General features: G+C 43.0%; 1 pseudogene; it reads right to left on the reverse strand.

Moving 5' to 3' along the window:
- Positions 1 to 4445: 4445 nt before the first annotated feature.
- Positions 4446 to 4558, reverse strand: LOC119622414 (U6 spliceosomal RNA; annotated as a pseudogene).
- Positions 4559 to 7821: the final 3263 nt, after the last annotated feature.

Consider the following 7821-nt stretch of genomic DNA (forward strand, 5'->3'; position numbering starts at 1 on the left):
TTTCTCTTTCTTTTTCCTATTAAATCTCTGCCCCTAAACAACAACAACAACAACAAACAAACAAACAAAAAAAGGGAGGCAAGACTTTGTGGTAAGGAGACTAGCTGGGAGGGAGGTTGCTCAGTGACCTACGGATGAGGAGGCAAGGGTCTAAGCCACAGTGCTGACCATGAGGATGGAGAGAAAGCCCTAGAAATGTTTATTAAGTAACTCAACAGGACCTAGCAACTACTGAATATGGGAAGTGACTATTGAATGTAGAAGGGCAGTAGGGATCAAGGGTATTATTATTTAAAGGCTTAGATAACTGGCGGGCGGCAATAGCATCATTCATTGAGAAAGATGATACAAGAGGTGGAGGAACAGATGGATTCTAAGGGTAGTCAGGGAGATGGTTAATTCATTTGAGTGGTGTTGTGTTTGAGATGCAGATAGGATGCTAAATGGAGTGTCCAGTTGGAAACTGGATGTACAAACCTGGAAGCAGAAGAGAAAAATGCACTAAAGATAAAGATCTGTCAGTTCTGGTTGAAGCTTGAAGATGCCTAAAGGAGATAATGTGGAGTAAAGGGAAACCCAATATTTACATTATTTTGCAGCGTCATTCAAAAAAATTATCTCTTCTCCCTGCTGGGTGAGTTATAACATTATTTTTATCTTTAAGTCTCTATTTTTTACAATAGTGTCTTGAATATAATGAAAGCTCAAAAGGTGGGAATAAATGAGGCATTAATGAATTAATTAGGTCATTTTAAAAAGGAAAGACTTTAACTGTAACTAGAAAATAATATCTTCCTCATGATCTCAAGAAGAGGCACAGGCTAAGGGAGAATCAGGAAAGAGGACTATAGGATACGTGATAAAGAAAAACCACACAAGGGGGACACCAGTCTGAGCCTGAGTGGCAGTGGCCAATCAGAGCATCATAGAGAATCACAGGAGCCCAGATACTGACCTTGAGGCCACCTGGAATGAGGACTCTTTCCCAAATGTCCCCAGTTCTCACCCCAGTCAGTTATAGCTCTATCCCCTTAAAATTGTTCCTGGTCTTCCTCTAATGTTATTTGGAGATCTATTAAGAATGTACATGTCTTATGTTTACTAACTACGAGTGAAGTAAAACTTCCCTTTCTTTGCCCTAAAAACGTCTCCTCCAAGCCTCAATGAGTGTCATGTCTAAAGTGCTAGCCACTTCCCTTTGCTCGACCTGAGAACGCTATTAATCTCTGAGCTGCATGCAAGGGGCCTCAGAGGCTTCCTCCAGTTCCTCCAACCCCTACACAGCAAGTGACTGCTTTGCTTTCCAGTGGTTCCCTGACCCATGAAGTCCGTAGGCAGAAGTTGCAATTGTCTGTTCCTGGCCATGAGGTCATGCAGGTAGGAGAAATCTTGCAGTGGCCACAGCTCTCTCTAGGGAGCCACAATGGTAATGAGTTGCTGTGAGAAACCCTGGCAGTTCTGCAAAATTACATGCATCACAGTGATGATTTGCAAAGCCCAGTGTGCTTTCTTCCATCTGCTATTCAGTAGAGCTATTTATTCCAGCAAGCATTAATGCAATAAAATCTATCTAGGCTTACTGTCAACACAACTCCCACGGCACTCTCCATTTCCTTCGGAGAACACAATTTGCAGCAAACCTCCACTTCTCTGCACACCTTCACTCTTCATCTAATAGCATATTTTTTTCTGCACAGCTGTATCGCTATCCAAAATTATATTGAGTATGTATTTGCTCAGGCGTTTATTGTCTGTCTCCTAACAATGGAATGCAAATTCCTTACTATGTCTTATTCACAGATGCATTTCAAGGCCCAAAACAGTACCATGCACAGAGCAGGTCCTTGATAGTTACTTTTTAAATGAAAAAACCTATCTATTTTTTTCTATTCTCTTTTCTAACTGTTTTCTCAATTCATGCCTTGGCTGAGACCTGGCTATCCTCTGGGACCATGTTTCCCCTGCATCTTTCTCAAGGAGAAGAAGCTCATGCCCCTACCATCGGGATATCACAGGGCCAGCATGGGGTCATCTGTCTACTGATGTTTTCAGATTGTGACTTCTCCAGCCTTTGTAAAACAAAAAACAACAACAAAAACAAACAAAAGCCTCAGTTCTTTAACGTTTTTTACCATCCTGTCTCTCTTTGTAGCTTTCAGCTACTGACTGCCTAGTCACTCTCCCGTATTTATTAAATATTTGGCACTGGAACCAAGCTCTCTTCTTTGTCCTAATCCCCAAGGAGTCTTAATGTCCATTTGGATGACTAACACCATGACCTCTCTGTAAAAAGTACTGTACCACCCTCTGACCACAACCAATAGCGGTCTTGTTCTCTCTCTCTCCATTATTCCCATTGCTCTGGTCTTTCAACCACACAGAAACCTTCAGTCCTTTAACCTGCTCAACTTTGCTCTACCACCTCCTCCTTGGAGGTCTTCACTTCCTTCAGTTGCTCACTTGGACCGTTCTTTCATCAATATTCTCCACTGCTTGGCTCTGTTGCCCTCCCATTGCACTGTGGGGCAAAGCTCTGGATCTGTCCAAGGTCCACCCTCCTAGACTCTAACCCAAAGCCACTAAGCCCTTTAGGAGAACGTAACAGAACCTCACCCTGCACATTGATGATATCCAAAACTAACTGGCCTCATGGTTGCTTAGCAAACCTTTCATGTTTCTATAATGAGCTGGCTGACCCATCTCCACAGAACATATTTCCAATCTTCTTCATTGACTTCACTGTCCTAGTCCATCTCCCTTTTCCTCACTTATAGCAAAGTAACAGAAGCTGGTAGAAGGACACTTTCTCAGTTCCCCATCAGCCCACATTAAAACCTGTTGAAACTCTCTTTATGCTTTCCCTCTTCTCTCTCATTCAATAGAAGCAGGAGCCCACTCTTACCCAAGGCCAGTCTCTCTGCATTTGCTTTGTGTCCCAGTCAGCCTCCTCAAGGCTCTCACATCATCAGTCATCCTCAGTCACTTAGTCAGTACCTCGGTGTGTCTGGCTCCGTGCTAAGAGCTTGGAGTGCATGAGCGAACTCAGTCTTCCCCCCAGAAGCCTGTGAAGCGGTGGTTCTTATTACTCTACACCCACTTTACTTAACCATGTTTACACAAAGGGGAAGAAAAATGCTCTTTGTTCTTTATCCCACTATTATTAAATGAAACTGCCTTTAGTTCTTATTTCATTTCAGCTGAGAAAATCTTAAGAGCCCAAAGGCCTGAGTTGTTGCTTATCATACAAATAATATCGCTTATAGTGCTTCTAGTCTTCAGAATTAACATACAAGCAAAAAGGTCTCTGATACAGGTGACCCCACTCCTTCACAGCTTCAGTGGTTCTGCAACATAAACTTGATCAAAGAATTCATCTGAGAGGCATTAAACTGAGAACAGCTGCAAGACTAACACTTTTTTTTTCTGTGCATTATAAAAACCTGTATAAATATCCATTGCTATCACCAACTTTTCTGTTTTTCTTTTTCTTTTTCTTTTTTTTTTTGAGATGGAGTCTCATCCTATTGCCCAGTTGGAGTGCAGTGACACCATCTCGGCTGAAACTTCGCCTCCCAGGTTCAGGTGATTATCACGCCTCAGCCTCCCGAGTAGCTGGGATTACAAGAACAAGACACCAAGTCCAGCCAATTTTTTTATATTTAGTAGAGACAGGGTTCTGCCATGTTGGCCAGGCTAGTCTCAAACTCTTGGCCTCATGATCCGCTTGCCTCGGCCTCCCAAAGTGTTGGGATTACAGGCATGAGCCACCACACCCGGCTGCCATCTCCAACTTTTCCGTTCCTAGTTAAAATAGATATGTCATTGCAAATATTTGAACAAAAGAGGGATCTGTTATGAACGTAAATTTTTTATGTTTACTAATCAGCGTAAGACACTCAAGTTTCGGAAAATGTTTCAACGTACTATAGAAAAAACCCTGAAAATGAAACCTGTAATTTGTTGTCCTAATTGGCAACTTGTTACTGTTCTGATTTTAAAACATGCCCATGAATTCTTTGAGACTTTTCTCATTAAGAGGTGGGGTATGATTTTCCTCCCTTTGAGTGCGGACTGACATTAGTGAATAGAATGAAGCAAAAGTTATGCTGAATGACTTTTGAAGCTAGGTCATCAAAAGTTATACAGTTTCTGCCTGACTCTCTCTCTCCTAGCCCTTACTCTCGAAACCCACTCACCATATTGTGGGGAAGCCCGGGTGTCATGAAGAAGCCAAGCAAAGGTGGTTTGGCCAACAGTCCTGCTGAGTTCCCAGCAGAGATCCAGCATCACCAGACCTGTGAGTAAGGCAGTCATCTGACCAGTCCAGTTCCCACCGTTGGACTCCTCTCAGCTGATGTTGAGTGGAGTGAACACAAGATGTCCCTACGTCCCTAGTGAGTCCTGCCCAATTACAGATTCACAAAGGAGAATAAATATTCTCTTAAAAAAATTTTCTTATGGAGCGCTTTATGAATTTGCATGCCATCCTTATACAGGGGCCATGCTAAACTTCTCTGTATTGTTCCAATTTTAGTACATGTGCTGCCGAAGCAAGCACAGATAAATGATTCCTATTTTTAAGCCACTAAGTTTAAAGGTGGTTTATTCCACAGCAATAGCTACATGAAACATAGATAAATAGATAAATGGAAATAATACTGAAAAAGTATTTTCATATTTTTAATGATATAAATTTTTAATGGTATAAATATTGAAAAGATTTATTGCTACTTCTGAGGAAGGTCACTGACTTTTTTTTTTTTTTTTTTTTTGAGACAGAGTTTTGCTCTTGTTGCCCAGGTTGGAGTGCAATGACATGATCTCGGCTCACTGCAACCTCCACCTCCCCAGCTCAAGCGATTCTCCTGCCTCAGCCCCCCGAGTAGCTGGGATTATAGGCATGCACCACCATGCCCAGCTAATTTTGTATTTTTAGTAGGGACGGGGTTTCTCCATGTTAGTCAGGCTGGTCTCGAACTCCCCACCTCAGATGATCCACCCACCTCAGCCTCCCAAAGTGCTGGGATTACAGGTGTGAGCCACCATGCCCAGGCATTTTTTTTTTTTAAGATGGTGTCTTTTTTTTTTTTTTTTTTTTTTTTTTGAGATGGAGTCTTGCTGTGTCACCCAGGCTGGAGTGCAGTGGCCGGATCTCAGCTCACTGCAAGCTCCTCCTCTTGGGTTCACGCCATTCTCCTGCCTCAGCCTCCCGAGTAGCTGGGACTACAGGCACCCACCACTTCGCCCGGCTAGTTTTTTTGTATGGTTAGTAGAGACGGGGTTTCACTGTGTTAGCCAGGATGGTCTCGATCTCCTGACCTCATGATCCGCCCATCTCGGCCTCCCAAAGTGCTGGGATTACAGGCTTGAGCCACCGCGCCCGGCCAAGATGGTGTCTTGCTCTGTCACCCAGGCTGGGGTGCAGTGGCATGATCTCAGCTCACTGCAACCTCCACCTCACGGGTTCAAGCGATTCTCCTGCCTCTGCCTCCCTAGTAGCTGGGACTACAGGCGCATGCCACCACACCCAGTTAACTTTTTATTTTTAATAGAGACGGGGTTTCACCAGCAAGGCTAGGCTGGTCTCGAACTCCTAACCTCAGGTGACTGGCCTGCCTCAGCCTCCCAAAGTGCTGGGATTACAGGCGTGAGCCACCACACCCAGCTAGTCACTGACATTTTTCTTTGCTCCCAGATTCACTAGAAAATAACAAAAGCATGACTCTCCTACACTTAAAATTTTTAAAGTAATTTGAGTACATCAATTTCATTCAGTTTTCTCTGATGAGAAATAACAGAGTGAAAATGTAAATTCAGGCAGGTTTGCTTGAGAGCTCATGCATGTACTCATACTGTAACCTCGCCCTGTTTTTTCCAACCTGTCCTTCTCCACTGGCTCCTTCCTATCAGCTTTCACACTTGTTTGAACCTGCCACATCTTGACAGTTTCTTCCCTTAGCCCCATGACTCCCTCTAGCTACACCCTTCTCTTTCTCCCTTCACAGCCAAAGTTATTAAAAGAATTCTCCCTACTTACTGTCGCTGTGTTCTCACTTTCTACTCACTCCTGAAGACGCTTCATCTTCACTTTTGCTCAATCACTCTCCTGAAAACACTCTGGAGTTTTTAGCTCCTAGATCCAATGGACACTTTTTAAACTTTTCCAGACTTGATCTACTGTTAGTATTTGACACTGCTGGCTCTCGCCCTAAAGCCCTCTTATATAGACTTCCATGATTCCACTTCTCCTGATTTTCCTTCTGCCTTCCCAGACTTCTCCTTCTAAGCCTCCGTTGAAGGCTTTTCATCTTCTGCCTGCCTCTCAAATATCTCTCTCTCCTGGGCCACCTCCTCTCTTAAACTAACCTCTCTCTTCATTTCATTCACCTCATAAGTTCATCTTGTGCTGAAAACTCTGAAATTTATATCTCCATTCCAAATTTCTCTCCTGCAGTCTGTGTCTGCACATGTAACTGCCCACTGAAATCCTCTACCAGGATGCTCATATACATCTCAAAATTCAACATAGGCAAAAGCAGAGCTTATCATTTCCACACTTTCTGCCCCCAAACTACCACTTTCTTCTCCAGCATTGCTTATGTCAGTGAATAGGATCACCATCCATCAACAGAATCACCATTCATTAGTAGAGACATCTACCAATAGACACCAAAACAAGAAACCTTCACAATGACTCTCTCACTGTGCCTACAATAAATCGCCGAAATCTATCAACTCTACCTCCCAAAGATGCCTTAAATCTCCTGCAAGAATTGAGAGATGATGAGTGTCTAACAATTCTTGCAGGAAACCACTTGAGTGGCCATGCCAACAATCCGTGCTCCAGTCGGCAGCCAGAAGCAACTATTTTAGGAGGTCAGTCTGATCATGTCACTCTCCTGCTTGAAATAATCCATGGTGACTCCATATTGCCCTCCTAATAAACACCAGGTTTGTAGCTCGCCTTAATGGATTTTTGATCTGGCTGTGCTCTTTGCTTTAACAACTTGTGGCTCCTTGGAGTGAATTAGCAGCAGGCTGCCTATTCTGATTTTATTCCCATCAGCTAGAAAGTTATTAGAAATCATGGCTTTTATTGTTTTAGTGCAAAGCACTTTATAGCCAACTGTCATCAAATTGTTACAGTAAATATTCAATTCTATGCTATCAACATGTGAGTGGTGCCCTCTAGAGTTACACAGTGGAAACCCCACATTTCTATACAAGGTGGCCCAATCACTTCATGTTCCTTTATGAGAACAATCGTGTGCTACATAATGAAGTTTCACTCAAGGATGAACTGTCTACACAACGGTGGTCCCATAAGATTACAATATCATATTTTGCTACATTTTTCTATGCTTGCATATGTTTAAATACACACATACTTACCATCATGTTACAATTGCCTACAGTATTCAGTATATTCACATGCTGTAGGAGTCTAGGAGCAAGAGGTTATACCGCATAGTCTAGGTGTGTAGTAAGCTGTACCATCTAGGTTTGTATAAGTACACTCTGTGATATTCACACAACAAAATCGCCTAATGACACATTTCTCAGACTGTATCTCTGTTGTTTTGTAAAGCAAGACTCTATCTAGAAATAAAAATACCAAGGCCCCTATCCCTTAGGAGCTCACCATCTGGTGCCACATAAGGACACTGATAAAGGGATAAATGTCTACCTACTGCCAGCAGGGTGTGTGGGGAGTAGCAATGGGCTCTGCCACACCTATATTCTCTTGTCAGGATCTCTTCAGAGCAAAAGCTTCCATCCCTTTGGCCAAGTGATTGGCCACGCCCAGAAGGTACCATCTAG

This window comes from Chlorocebus sabaeus, chromosome 14 (genome assembly GCF_047675955.1).
Source record: "Chlorocebus sabaeus isolate Y175 chromosome 14, mChlSab1.0.hap1, whole genome shotgun sequence".
Lineage (NCBI taxonomy): Eukaryota > Metazoa > Chordata > Mammalia > Primates > Cercopithecidae > Chlorocebus > Chlorocebus sabaeus.